At 43.7% G+C, this 16393-nt stretch overlaps 1 protein-coding gene across 2 annotated transcripts in view; it reads right to left on the bottom strand.

Annotated features, from left to right (window-relative positions):
- KIF26A (kinesin family member 26A) overlaps positions 1 to 16393 on the bottom strand; it is a 194518-nt gene that overhangs the window by 106459 nt on the left and 71666 nt on the right. The gene's annotated exons all lie outside the window — the stretch shown is intronic.

Here is a 16393-nt window from a genome sequence, read left to right on the forward strand (position 1 = left end):
ACATGGTTGAGTTATGGGGAGGTGCCGTTAAACAGAATCCCTCTTATATCGCTCAGAAATGTCAGAAGCAAAATTTTATTTATCTTCCCAGCACTGCAGGAACCCTCCTGTTACAGTTCAGATCATTTAAATGTTTTAAGAAAATTAAGCCAGATCAGGATTGTCTTATAATGATGGAAGCAGGTGGAATAAGCTGGGAACACAGGTGCAGAGAACTTGGCATCAGACAAAAGACCCATGAGTTCATCGGTGATGTGTGACATGACCAATGCGTTCATCTGATTTTATAAACATTAATTGATCTCAGATGCCCAAGCACAAAACTCCCAACTGTCCATTTGGAAGGACTATTCCTTATTCAGGACTAATTCTCTTTATCCCTCTTTCTTCCTCAGTTATATCTTTTTAGTTTGAAGCCCAGACGTTTTTTTTTTTTTTTTAAAGGCTCAACTTAACAAATCAAAATTGTAATCCTATACTAAATATTTAATTCAACCTCAATATCATATATTCTAATAGCAAAAGCCAGCATGAAGGAAAAGGGTGATAAAATAAAAGCACTTGTAGGTTTATTGAATTTTTTTTTGTAAAAACACCATTGTTGTGTCCTTGCCTACATACTTTTTGCTAAAAGGGGCTCGTCTTGACTAAAGGATTCGCCAACCATGGTCCTTCAACTAACCCTTAGGCTGGGTTCACACTACTACACTACTTTCATCCTACTTTGCTCTGTGTTCAATGTTTCCCTATGAGAGCGTCTTGTAGCGTCCTACACAAGTCGGTCTGACTTTGAAAATGCTCCCTGTACTACTTTTGGTCCTACATTGATCCTACTTCAGGCCCATTGAATATCATTGAAGTCGGACCAAAGTAGTATCCTGTTCATGAAAGTAGGATGGATGTAGGACCAATGTAGGATAAATGTAGGACCAATGTAGCAGAGCAAAGTAGGATGAAAGTAGTGTAGTAGTGTGAACCCAGCCTTAAGGACATTTCCCACGGGCGATCCAATCAGGTCCACCTGACAGTTTTTCAGGCGGACCTGATCAGAAGGTCTATGCATTCCTGTGGACAGGCTGGTGTAAAATATACCTGTGTCTATTTACAGCAACCTACCTCTAGGTGCAATCAGACCCGCTAAAAAAAAGAAAATGGTGAAGGACCGAGTTCTCTTCCATTTGGGCATACCAGATTGGAGGCAGCCAAGTGTATATGGACAGTGGAGTTGGGGACTCATGATCTAGGGCAGGGGTCTCCAAACTACGGCCCGCGGGCCACATCCGGCCCGCCAGGCCATTTCTTCCGGCCCGCAGCGTGACTCCTTAGTCCACCTGTTAGTTCAGGAATCTGCGCTGCATATTCGCCCCAGGCAATATGCAGCGCAGGTCCCGCAATCCCTCCCGGCATCTCACTGTGTGTGTTGGCTGCTGGGACCACAGCATCCCAGCAGCCAATAAGGTGTTTAGGGCAGACTCGTTGCCGCCTCCCTGCTCCCGCCTCCCGCCTCGCTGTTAGCCAGTAACGAGTGTGCAATACCAGCGGGGCGGGAGTCGGGAGATGCAGCAGGTCTGCACAGCCAGTGACGGAGAGTGGAGACGCGCTGGACACATGCAAGGAGGGGGGCTGATACACTTGAGTGGGGGTGGGTTGAATGGCGCTGATGGGGCACAAACATCTGGGGGCTGATGACTCTGATGGGGACACACGTGGAGGGGGTTTTTCAGACCGATTTGGACACAAATTTTGGGGGGCTGATGACTCTGCTGGGGACACACGTGGAGGGGGGGTTGTAGACTGATGGGGACACACATTTTGGGGGGCTTATGACTCTGATGGGGACATACATGTGGGGGGGGGGCTGATGACTGATGGGGACATAAATGTGGGGGGGGGGCTGATGACTGATGGGACATAAATATGGGGGGGGGGTGATGACTCTGATGGGGACACAAATATCTGTGGGGACACAAATGTGGGGGGCTGATGATTCTGATGGGGACACAAATATCTGTGGGGTTTGATGGGGACACAAATGTGGGGGTGCTGGTGGCTCTTATGGGGACACAAACATGTGAGGAGGGGGGCTGATGGCTCTAATGGTGACACAAATATGCAGGCGGGGGTGGGCTGTGATGGGGACACAAATGTGCAGGGAGACTCGGATAAATGATGGGGGGGGCTCTAATGGGGACACCAATTTGTGGGGATAGCCTGATGAGTGATGGGGACACAGAAGAATGGGGACACAGATGAATGGGGAGACTGATGGGGACACAGATGATGGTGACACAGATGGATGGGGAGACTGATAGGGACACAGATGAATGGGGAGACTGATGGGGACACAGGTGATGGTGACACAGATAGATGGGGAGACTGATGGGGACACAGGTGGATGGGGACACAGGTGGATGGGGACACTGATGGGGACACAGATGAATGGGGACACAGATGGATGGGGACACTGATGGGGACACAGATGAATGGGGACACAGATGGATGGGGACACTGATGGGGACACAGATGAATGGGGAGACTGATGGGGACACAGGTGGATGGGGACACAGATGGATGGGGACACAGATGAATGGGGAGACTGATGGGGACACAGGTGGATGGGGACACAGATGGATGGGGACACAGATGGATGGGGAGACTGATGGGGACACAGGTGATGGTGACACAGATAGATGGGGAGACTGATGGGGACACAGATGATGGGGACACAGGTGGATGGGGACACAGGTGGATGGGGACACTGATGAATGGGGACACAGATGGATGGGGACACTGATGGGGACACAGATGAATGGGGACACAGATGGATGGGGACACTGATGGGGACACAGATGAATGGGGAGACTGATGGGGACACAGGTGGATGGGGACACAGATGGATGGGGAGACTGATGGGGACACAGGTGGATGGGGACACAGATGGATGGGGACACAGATGGATGGGGACACTGATGGGGACACTGATGGGGACACAGATGAATGGGGAGACTGATGGGGACACAGGTGGATGGGGACACAGATGGATGGGGACACAGATGGATGGGGACACTGATGGGGACACTGATGGGGACACAGATGAATGGGGAGACTGATGGGGACACAGGTGGATGGGGACACAGATGGATGGGGACACAGATGGATGGGGACACAGATGGATGGGACACAGGTGGATGGGGACACAGGTGGATGGGGACACAGGTGGATGGGGACACTGATGGGGACACAGATGGATGGGGACACTGATGGGGACACAGATGAATGGGGAGACTGATGGGGACACAGGTGGATGGGGACACAGAAGGATGGGGAGACTGATGGGGACACAGGTGGATGGGGACACAGATGGATGGGGAGACTGATGGGGACACAGATGAATGGGGACACAGATGAATGGGAAGACTGATGGGGACACAGATGATGGTGACACGGATGTAAAGCCTCATGCACGCTGGAAGTTTAGCCCCGCTGCATGATGCTCCAGCGTTTAGGTGCCAGCAAAGAATATAGGAGCACCATCCAATCCTGCTGTCAGCAGTAAGTCAAATTCTATTCTATTCTTCTTCTGTGGATTTATTTATAAATTATGTTTCCGGCCCGCGAATATGTGTAAAATATAGAATGTGGCCCTCGAAGTAAAAAGTTTGGAGACCCCTGATCTAGGGCATAGCAAGTATAAGGGACATTGTCCCTGGGCTTTTGTTTGCTTCAAAACTGCTTTTCTCCCCAACAAGTCTACAGGAATGCAAAAGCAGATTAATGCAAGTAAACTGTATCGAAAGGACCCGCAATGAATTCTGAATGATCTCAGAATTGTGTTGCGTTCCCCAATCAGTCCATCAAGTTTGGGTCCCAACAAATACAGAATATTGTTGTCAACCCCATCCACTATAAATAAAAAAATGTAAACCTGACATTAAGTTTCAGATGCTTAAACAAGCCAGTAGATAGTTTCACAAATGCTCTGGTCAGAAAAGCATCCACCTGTTAGTCCATCTGCTACAAAGAGTATTTAAACTCACAAAACCGCAACAATCACTGTTGTCATAATGAAGACAACCTTTGACATGCCAATGGCAGCTGACTGCACCATTCACCTAATGCTGGTTCAGTGAGGAGAAGGCATAGAGATGTTAGCAGCTTGGGTTACTGGTAAAACTCATCTTGTAGTTAACTCTTGATTCAAAACTACTATCCAAAAAACTCAGCAGCATATAAGGAGTAAGCAAACCCACTGAAAAGGTTTTCCCACTGACTTTGCTCTCTGGGCAGAATTTTTTCCCATACGTTTAAAAGTAAAGGGTTAGTTCACTCAGAACTTACAACTAACCTACCAGTGTTTTGGGTGCTCTAAATTCCCATTCTTGCCTGTCAGTCTTTCCCATACTGAGCAATCCTACATACACCAAACCTACTGTTGTTCAAAAGGAAAATGTTAAGCAATGGCCCTTGTTCATCAGTTTCATAACAAGACATCTACAGTACTGTAGTTGCTTAGAAGATCTACCAATCTGCAGCAGTTTTAAAATATACTATTCGCCCTACCGTATACCCTTTACAACAGGATCACCAGATTATTTAAGTGAAAGGGCAGAATTAGCATTTGGTTTGCATCTTTATTAACTTTGCCTCCTTAAAGCGGAGTTCCACCTGAAAATGGAACTTCCGCTTTTTGGAACCCTCCACCCCTCCTGTGTCACATTTGGCACCTTTCACGGGGGAGAGGGGTGCAGATACCTGTCTAAAACAGGTATTTGCACCCACTTCCTTGCATAGACCCCTCGTGGGAGTCACGCCATTTACCCCCCTGTCTCCTGGGAAACACAAAAGCTAACACAAAAGCTAACGCTGAGAGGATGTTTTGCTTGCCTTTATCTAGCCCATGGGGCATTATTCATGTAATTGAATAATCATGCTATTCTGCCCACTGACACCAACAATGGGGCATGATTCCAGCCACTGACATCAACAGTGGGGCACAATTCCTACTAACATCAACAGTGGGGCACTACCCCCTCCCTAAAGCTGAGAGGTATGGTATAAAGGCAGTGGTCTCCAAACTGTGGCCCTTTGCTTGCCTTTATCCAGCCCTTGGGGCACTATTCATTCTATTTAAAGATGATACTATTCTGCCCACTGACACAAAAAATGGGGCATAATTCCTGTCACTGGAATCAACAAATGAGGCACTATTCCTTCTACTGACATTAAAAACAGGGCACTATTCTTCCCCTAATGCGAAAGATAGGGGAAGGTTTACTTCCACTGATGCCAGGAAAAAATGTATTTCCTGCTGGCCACAGTCCAAAAGTGGTCAGTTTCGAAAGTTTGGAGACCCCTGCTGTAAGGTATGCATAAAATAAAAATGTTCAGGGCACATTAACACAACTGCATTGCAGTAATGCATGTTTGCACTACACACTAGTGCAATGCGCAGGTATAGGTGCATATTTATTTCATTCTGAATGGCACCTTAATGCACTTATAAAGTAAAAAATGCACATTTCCTAAACCACTAGTTGCATCTAGGGACAAGTTAATACAATTGAAAATCCTGCACAGAATATACTATATGCCCCAACCTCACCTGCTGCTTGCTGGAGATGCTCTAGTAACCCTGCTGGCTTCCTACATATATTCTGGGATTGCCCACAAGTTCAAGAATATTGGAGGGAGGTAACTCAATCTATCCAAGGATTGACTACCATACCTATTCCTCTGACAATTGGTGTCGGTCTCCTCAGCCTTGTGGAAAATCTGGCGTTAGCTAAAGCAACCCGCACCCTAATAGGTATCCTATTATTTTACGCGATGAAAGCCATAGTACTAATATGGAAGTCCCCCTACCTTGTCATTGTGGAAAACATTAATTAATACAATGATACCCCTCTACAAAGCAACATATTTATCCAGAGGATGCCCCAAAAAATATGAAAAAGTCTGGCACTTGTGGACAGACTCAAGAGTCCACGGCAGAAGATCAGCCTGATGAGGAATGCCCTGGTTAGATACCCTTAATAACTACCTGGCCCTGTTGAGTGTTGGGGTCCAGGCCCCAGACAAGTGAGTGGTGGTGTTAGTCCAGAGGTCGAGTGATCACACTTGACCCTAGCTGTCCTCGTAACGTCTGTCTCAGACAGATAACAGGGATGAGAGGTTACACAGGAATAGATATCTCCTACCATTATCCTACCATGTGAAAACTGGGTACTAGATATGTGGTTATTTAGTTTTAACTATAGTTAGATTTAGTTTTGAGATGCACAGTGAGTTGTATGCTGTTATGCACATGGCTATGTGCACCAATTGGCCAGGCGAATGTCCCAATGGCCCAGTTTTGTACCTCCGCAGTGAAATTTTTCAATAAAAAAAATGCACATTTCCTCATTTCCTATAGCGTGCCACAATGCACAGATGTGAATACCTTGTCCATTGTGGAGTTATTTGTTGCTAAAACTAGGGCAAGTACCTTGTCTTACGCACACATGGGTGTGTTAACACAATGCATAATAAAAAAACACATGCAGTGCCGGTGAGGTCTTAGATATCATAATTTAGACCAGTTATCATTGCATATGAAATTCAGAACAGAAAACATATCTGTGCCATGGCACTCCCTCCACCCTTCCTTGGAAGAGAGCTGCTGACACTAACATACTTCACACTCCGCTGCTAGAGACCACACATTCCAAAAAAAAAAACGATTTGAACCCTTTCCATACATGAATAGCTGGGACGGCTACTGACGGATTTATATGTTCTGCATTCACATGTAAAATATCCCAGATAAGCCCTCTGATCTCCTGGCTGGGTGCAGGCAGCATTTTACATGTCTGCTACATGTCAGCTCAAAATACTCCAAGCATCAGAGTTCTGTCTTGTGTGCCGGAATTTTCATTGGCTATTTGCAGGAGGGCATTTAAACCAGCAAAGAGGCTTTTATATGCGTGGGGTTTTTTGGCGTTCTCCTGTTGCTTGTTGATGGAGCAGCTGTGTGTAGAGAATCTACCCAACGTGCCTCAGCACCTGGCCAACAAGCGGGTGTGAAGGTTAAAACGAAAAAACGTCACGGGTCGTCCTACAGCAAATAACTTGCCAGACTTTAAAGGGATGACCCAGACCATTAAAAATGGCTTTTATGATCGTACAGCAAACTTTTCTTTCACACAGGCCCCTCCTGAGGGGAACAAAGATTACCAGAGAGGAAATATTTTTGCTGCAAGGAAGGATGTACAGTATAAAGGCAAGGCTACATTCACACGTCTATAAATCCTCCATAATCCTAGAGGTGACCATATAAACAGACGATTCAAGCTGCGCAAAGAGTTTTCACGGCCACCCACATTTCACTTTTATAGGACGGTCACATAACACAGAATAGAGGTGAGCAATGATTGTTTGCTACACAGACAGACCAAAGTACATTAACACATAAGAAGCAGAACATACCAACAGTCTTATTTTTTGTCATTTATAATAGAACTTCAAGAAAATAGCTAAATGCATAGGTGAAATTACAGAAAGACAGTGGCCAGGATTCTCAGAGGACTTACGACGGCATAGCGCCATGTACGCCGTCGTAAGTCCGAATCCGAGCCATCGTATCTATGCGCCTGATTCTTCGGCCCCATACACACCATAGAATCTATCCGCAGATAAATCCCATCAAATGGGTTTGAGCGGATAGATCCTATGGTGTGTACACGCCAGCGGATCTTTATCCGCGGATATATCTCCCCTGGGATGGATTCCAGCAGATCGGATATTCGCTGACATGCTGAACAAATCCATCTGCTGGAATCCATCCCAACGGATGGATCCGCTCGTCTGTACAGACTCACCGGATCCATCCGTCCAAAGGGATTCCCCGCACGCGTCGTAATGATTTGACGCATGCGTGGAATTCCTTATATGACAGCGTCGCGCCCGTCGCCGCGTCATAATCGCGGCGACGGCGCGACACGTCATCGCCAGAGGATTTCCGCGCGGATTTCAATGCGATGGTGAGTACACTCCATCGCATAGAAATCTGCGGAAATCTTTGAGAGGATTTATCCGTGGAAACGGTCCGCTGGACCGTATCCGCGGATAAATTCTCTCGTGTGTATGGGGCCTTAGAATCAGTTACGCATAGATTTCTATTACATCCGACTGGCGTAAGTCTCTTATGCCGTCGGAGCCTAACTGCATTTTTACGCTGGCCGCTAGGGGCGTGTAAGCCGATTTACGCGTCGAAATATGTAAATTAGCTAGATACGCGAATTCCCGAACGTACGCGTGGCCGATGCACGCCGTTTACGTTAGGCTTTTCCCGGCGTAATGTTGCCCCTGCTATATGAGACATAACTGCGGTGTACCAATGTTAAGTATGGCCGTCGTTCCCGCGTTGAAATTTAAAAAAGTTACGTTGTTTGCGCAAGTCGTCCGTGAATGGGGCTGGACGTCATTTACGTTCACGTCTAAACCAATGACGTCCTTGCGGCGTACTTTGGAGCAATGCACACTGGGAAATTCCACGGACGGCGCATGCGCTGTTCGGGAAAAACGTCAATCACGTCGGGTCACAGCACATTTACATAAAACACGCCCCTCTGATCCAAATTTGAATTAGGCGGGCTTACGCCAGCCGATTTATGCTACGCCGCCGCAACTTATGGAGCAAGTGCTTTGAGAATACAGCACTTGCCGTCTAAGTTGCGAAGGCGTAACGTAAAGCGGATACGTTACGCCCGCACAAAATGACGCCGCTGGACGAGAATCTGGCCCAGTATATCTATCCATATGGGAACCGACAAAAGAATTCAAAGTCTTTAAATTCACGCGTCTGCATGTCTATAAAGGTGACACCAATATTCCCTGGTTTATCTACACAACGTCATGTGTCACTTCCCCAATTCTAGCTTTAAAGTGGATGTAAACCCAATTCATGAAATTTGAGCTGGGTACATATATCTGCAGTATTTTGCTATCTCTCTTCAAAGAGCCAAGTCCCATAGTTTTCTCCTGAACTGTTCCTCTTTTATCAGCCTGATAACTCCTGACAAATTTGACACATCAGATAAAAACAGCCTGATATTTCTGTCAGAGGAGGTTTCTAAAATAGATTAGCAGGGAGCTGACCCTGTTACAAAACACCTCTGAGAGTCTATGCCTATGATGAGAGGGGGTGTGTGCCTTTCCTCCAATCAGCAATTTTATCTCTCTTTATCTCTCTTGGCTGTATGCCCATACATCACACTCTGTGTTATACAGGAGGAGAGTAAATTTCCTAACACGATCTGAACTTTCTAAACAGTATATAAATGTAAATACAGCAGATATACATGTAAAACCTATGTAGGGAGATTTGGTTCATCTCAGTCTATCATCTGAGGCTGTTCACTTTACTGGGTGTATGGAGGGTTTACATCCACTTTAAGCCTCTTTGGAAATAGGAACCACACCATTAAGGCCTGTTATAGACAAAGCGATTTTCTTTCCTGCAACCAGGTTACAGGAAATAAAATCACTTCATTCCCCCATCAACACAGACAATGTTGACAGGGGAATTCCTCCTGTGGAGCCATTGTGTTCTTCCAGCGGGATATAAAATGTGTCAGGCTGGTTGCACCCAAGTTGATCAATCAACTTGAGTACATTCAGCGTGCCCAAAATGGCAAAGATATTTTTATTACAAATAATGTGAGCAGACTGCAGTTCCTCTTTAAGCATTTTTGTGTGTGACAAATTTACTTTACCATCTACAAATCTGACCTGACCCTTGTACATGCAGAAGTTCACTTCCTAGAAAGAGCAATGTGATCCCACTGGCAAATGTCAAATAAAATTTACAATAATAAAGTTACATTACAAAATAAAAAAAGTCACAGTTCTGATAAATACACTGCAGGGCTTATCTGATAACAACTTATGTTCGAAATGGGTTAGATTTAAATAAAAAAGCAACCAAAACATCTAAACCCAAAACATAATATACCACAACTTGGGCTTCATGTACACAGGACGTTTTTACAACCTCTCCTGAACGATTTAACTTGACAGATAGTAACCGACGTTTAAAATGTCAGTTTTGCCATTTTTTCATGCAGTGTTTAGCTGCGTTTTGCGTTTAGAAGCGTTTTAAAAAAAATTATGATTATTTTTTTTTTTCAAATAGCCAAAAATGAAAAAGCCTGCAAACAAAAGCAGCTAAATACGAGTTACCACATTTAGACGCGTTTGGCGCTTGAAATGCCTGTAAACTCAGCTTCTTTTGCGTTCCAAAAAATGCCTCTAAACTCAACTGCCTAGAAACATAAACGACCCTGTGTACATGTACTGATAAGATAACAGAGTTCAGAGGCAGTTGAAAAAATGCCCAACTGTTCCTAAACGTCCGTTTAGCAGCAGCAGTGTACATGCGGCCTTACCAGTCATATGATAGCTGCATTCGTAAGATTTTCTCTCTTAATTTTTTTCCTTATTTTCAACTGGTAACCCTGCCTGTTATACACTTCCAGTCCTAGGGTGACAATGCTCACTCCCACTGTATATCTATAGAGGAGATGAATTGTCAGCCTAGGCTTCTCCTGGTTTGGACCACAAACACATCCTCCTCCTCCCATCTCCATTACAGAGGGGAGTTGTTTTGTAGTCCACAGAATATAGCTGGAAAACTGATAACACGGTTTAAAGAATTCAGCTTAGCGCACGGGACACAATTTCTGGCAGGATCAAAATGTATTTTTCTGCACTTGCCACTGCATTCAGGCCCAGTTCACACTTGTACGATGTGGAAACCAGCGTGAATTCTGCGTGGATACCCACATCGCATCTCACTCAACCGTGCAAACGGTTCTGTTTGTCAATATAAAGTTATTGTCACCCCCAAATCAGTTCGCAGATCGCAGTGCGAACTGTGAAATTGGACAGGAATTGGACGCTGGGCCCCAGGACACTTGCTGCCAAACCAGGCACTGAGCTGATGCTTTTTGGAAGTCTCTCTTTGGTCTCCATTTGCTGACCTTGCTTCACTATCAACACCATGAACTATTTTGTCACCTACTAATCATCCCTTGTTAACCAGTATCCACTGGACTTTGGGTCCTGGGGCCCCTTATCTCTGTATTGCACCTCATACAGTTGAAGAGGTCCATCTCCAATTTGTCCCCCTGGGTCACCGTGGGAGAACTCTCCTTATGGTGGCCTTGGAGTCTGAGCTGATGGGATATATGTTCTAGAATTCTCCTGACGAATGGATTCAATCGCGAAACTAGTCGTGAAACTTACCTTCTCTACTTGACCCCTAGTTTCACCGTGATCTTTCCCTTCCTGGCTGGGATAATCTACTACCGGTGATATGCATGGTTGATTCACGTTGCTCCCTGTATTGTGATTTATTTGTTATTGTTTTTTTGCTTTTTTTTGTTTTTTATTTCTCTTAATACCTTAAATTTATATTTTTTATTATAATTGCTCTTTTGAGTGTACCTGCTCATCCTATACCGCTACAGTCCTATTTGCCCTCCTTTTTCTTTAGCTTTTTGCTTTTGGGTCTTTTGGGGTCCCTCAAGTCCCATCTCTGTTCAAAAGGAATTGGATCACATGGGTGTGAACTCCCATGCGATCCGATTCCAATGGGGACCAAAAAAAAGGTCCTGCATCATTTTGGTGCGAACGCCATGCAATTTCAGCCATACCGTTTGTATGGCTGAATTTGCATCGCACAGACATCACATGTGCTCTGCATAGCAATGCGGTGCGAATCACATGCAACGTCTGGCATCGCACCAGTGTGAACCCAGCCTAAGAAGGACTGGTAAACTGCAATATGTTAAATTTTTGGTTTTTGAGTTGATTTATACTCAAACTTCCACTAGCACTCACTATGGTAGCGGAAACTCAAACAATAAAGACAGTTCTGTAACTTTTCCCAACTGCCCTAAAATTAAGTGATCTAACCTCACACGTGACATTTGAGCAGGCATTAAATTTACTTTTTTTTTTTTTCTGTTTTAAGGAGTTTATGGCCTGCTTTGACTGGGCAACCAGTAAGACTTGGAGAACAAAGGAAGCAACTGAAGAAACAGCTAAATGGCCACAAGGAAGAGGGGGATGAATGGAGAGGAATGATGACAGATAGGAACAAGGTGCCTCAGTGTTTGGTTACGGCCTATGGCCTTTGTTTACAAGACTTACAAGTGGCCATAACATTTATAGGACCAGTCTATCAGAAGAATGTTTGAAATGACAAACAGCTAATAAATGTGTCACAGTTGTAAGTACTCCGTCTCTCTCTTTTTTTTCTCTCTCCTTAGTAAAAAATCTTGTTCAAAGGGCCCAGCTAAAAATAAGGGTGTTTGTGCAATCATTGTAAAGTCACGGGGGCAAATGGTGTTATCTAAGCTGATGTGTGGCGGCTTTTCGACAAACATCAAAAGGCCGCCTGGATCCAACAGAGAGCCAAAGAACGCCTTTAAAATACATCTAAAGAGGTTACTTGTAGAAGTTTATTACTAAATGGGTCAATTGTGGAAAAAACATGATAAATAAAAGGCAAAACTAACATTTGAAAAAAAGTAACAGCATTTATGAGGTAGTGCAATACAATGGCCAAATAATGGAGGTTATTTTTTAATAAAAATGGCAACCATTTTCTTTAGCTTCTAAAGCTGAAGAGTACAGCCTAGGTCAAGTTTTTAATTCTTCTTCTTTGGCATGCTAGCTATATCTTAAAGGAGCTATAAAAGGGTATAACCATTAGCCATGCATCACTCATTGTGCTGGATGGATTGGACTGCTATAGGCTTTTAATATCATCTGTATCCCATCTGTGGAGATACCACCTGCCTCCCCATTGTGTCCCTAGACCGCAATTAAATTGAGCTGGGGTTCTGCTTTAAAATACGTCAAGTAGGTCACATTCATAAAAGAACGGTTTCTTTTATGTTAAACCCAGTCTGTCTTTATAATGCCTGCTTGAATATCAGCACTCAGGCGAGAGTAAAGAGCATCATTGTAAAGCTGGCCATACACCATACAATTTTCTTATCCAATTTCCTTTAGATTTACCTTCAACTGATTGCACACAAATTGTAAGTGTTTAGATTTGACCTCATATTATTATTTGTTTCGTAAATCTAAAGGAAATCTATAGAAAATTGTATAATGCATGGCCAGCCTCAGGCCTCGTACAGACGAGAGGATATCCGCTGAAAACGGTCCGCCGGACCGTTTCCAGCGGAAAAATCCTCTGGCGGATTTTGATCTGATGGCTGTACACACCATCAGATCAAAATCCCCGCGGAATACATCCGCGGTGACGTGGCCGTCGCGGCGTGCACGACCCTGGAAGGTAAATACTTCCACGCATGCGTCGAATCATTACGACGCATGCGAGGGATGCGATCGGACGGACTTATCCGGTGAGTCTGTACAGACGACCGGATAAGTCCGCTGGACTGGATTCCAGCGGATAGATTTCTTAGCATGCTAAGACATTTTTATCCGCTGGGAATCCGTCGGCTGGATTTTTATCCGCTGGGAAATGTCCGCTCGGACATACACACGACCGGATCTATCTGCTGGAACTGATCCACGGATCAATCCCAGCAGATAGATCCGGTCGTGTGTACGGGGCCCTAGACAATCAGCCGCTACTTTGCATAGTGCTGCGACTCTAATGCAGCTTGCTGATTGGAGGAGAGCACTGAAATCACCTCATCAGTGTGCGGCTATTCAGTCACAGACTTGACCAGGCTTTTTGCTTTGACTGCAGGGGAGAGGAGTAAAGGGTGAGAGCTATGTATAGAAGAAAAGAAAACTGAACAGAATTACAATTTATTGGCAGCTTACACATACATATTCCATCTGGGTATTTTAGCGATTTGACTACACTTAAAAATGATCATACGTGCAAAAAAATTTAAAATACATCGAAACTTGATAAAACAAAAACAGACTGCAGTCCCCTGTCATCCAGAATGATATATCTGTGTTCCGACTTGTAAAAAGAGCATTGATCTGCTCAGCTGCATACCTACCATCATGCTCATATATTCTGCAGCCAGGCAATTAATAACAGAGATGTCATATTATGCAGATGCAGCTTATCCATCAACACAAGGTACAGGAGCAATTAACATATCAATGATCCCAATTCTCATTCCTGTCTGCTAAGCAAACTCAACCTTGCTCCATGTTTGGACTGTTTTATGAGCCGCGGTAAGCCTCTGCGTCTCCTTTGCAGTGAAGTTAGACATAACAAAAAAAATAAAATTGCCCCATGGAGAAGGAACGACAGGAAGTCATAGAAGCAGCCATAGTTTTAAGTGCCACACATGGCAAATGCATTATCCTTCAAACAGGCATTAACGGTGCCCTCATTGTGCACTACCAGCACGTCTAAAGGTTAGGAAACCACAGATCTGTTCTAATGTGCTCTAATATACTTTAAAAAGTATACAAATTTCTGTTCATACCATACTTTGTGCTGCTACATAACTAAAGTTCAGTGAGTTATTCCATTGTTTACCTTAATATTTTTTGTGTGATTTTGCATGTTTGCTCTTACATATTTGTGTTATTGTATTAAAATAAAATCTTCTATCCATGGAATCCCCCCTGCCACCAGGATATTGTATTCTTACAGCGGCCCCCACAGCTGTCAGAATACAGGGATCAGTGGCTGCAGCTTATTGTCAGCGCCGCTGATCGATAAAAGTTTACCAGTGTTTCCCTTTGACAAAAGTTGATCAAACGATAGACTTCTGTAAAGCTGGGACAGCCACAAATTGATAGAAAGTTGTCTGGTCTCTGCTGAACCAGCTGCATTTTGATCAGTGTAGGGTCAGCTTTAGTTTGCTAAAGCACAGGATATCATAAACTATAGCTATTTTTTCCATAAAATATAAAATTGTATTTATTTTTTATCCTTCCTTTCCATCTCAGTACTGCTGATATCTTGTACCTCTTTCTAGCTTCTTTCCGATACAGACAAGGGTGGATCATGCCTGCACACACTGCATGTCCTGTAGGGATAGGAGGAAACCGCATGTAGCCAGGGACATAGGCTTCTCACACTCCCAGAAGTGCCAAATGCTAAAGAGCCCAATAAAGGCAGCAGTGCTGTAATGGAGGAAAGGCACGTGACACAAAGTCACAGAGTGGTGTTATGGCTTTAGTATCACAGGAAACTTTGGTTTGTGTGTTATGTCTCTACTATTGAAGGGAACTTTGAGTAACTATTTTGGCTCTTCAATTGAAGGGAAATTCAGGTTTGAGTATTATGGGGTTGATTTACTAAAGACAAATAGACTGTGCACTTTGCAAAGTTGCTCCAGAGCTTGGTAACTTAGGTAAAGCTTCAAATTGAAAAAGAGTACCCAATCATAAAAACAAAAAAAATGCATTTTGCTCACAAATGATTGGATGATGGAAGTCAGCAGAGTTCCCCCTAATTTACTAAGCTCTTCTCTTGCAAAGTGCACAGTCTGTTTTTCTTTAGAAAACCAACCCCTATGTCTCTACAATTGAAAGGAAATTGTATTATATATAATATTTTCGGGTTGATTTTTGTTTTTTTAGACAATTTACTTAAGCAAAAAAAGGACTGTAGTATTACAAAGCAAGCTTCTCTGCCTCAATACATGCTCTTCCAGAAAAAGTATACACTTTTCCAAGAGCTAGAAGCATTTAAGATGCACGGGTATTTTGCAGGACAAGGAAAACCTCAACATTCGACAGTAATTCAATTTTCTATGAAAAGAGGGAAGCACGTGTTTGTCCAGTCCCATCTCCAGCCAGAATAGTCAGAAAATTCCCCATAGGTACCACCTGTGCGGTGATTGGTGTTAAATTGGCCATACAATAAAAGTATGTAGGTCTTTATCTTTTTATGTTAAGAAAGTTTTGATGTCCAGAATCAACATGAAACTATGATATAACATACATGAAGACTTTAATGTAACCTGTTTATGAAGGTCCTTCCTTCCTAAAGTTTTATATATACTTGTATTTCACATACAAGTAATGTTTATTCACGATTTATCATGTGCAATGACAATACCTCTTTAATAAATAGTTTGTAACAAAAAAAAAAGTTTTGATGCTCTAATTATTAGTGTGGTCAAATCGACATTCACGTTTGACCACAGTGGTGAGAAAATTTGAAGGAACATTATGGAAATTGTTTCTTAAACAAATTTCTAACAGCAAATGTGGTTTTCATACGAGAAAGTCCGTTCATTACAAAATCAAATGTTAAAGGCATTTTTAAATTTTTAATGTACTTTTGAACAACGTTCATCAAGTGATCAATTGTTATGAGAATATTGAAATTGTACTTAGTTGAAATTTTTTTAGTTAGCCTCTCCTCATTCACTAACCTAAGTGACAATGC

Source organism: Rana temporaria, chromosome 13 (genome assembly GCF_905171775.1).
Source record: "Rana temporaria chromosome 13, aRanTem1.1, whole genome shotgun sequence".
Classification (NCBI taxonomy): Eukaryota; Metazoa; Chordata; class Amphibia; order Anura; family Ranidae; genus Rana; species Rana temporaria.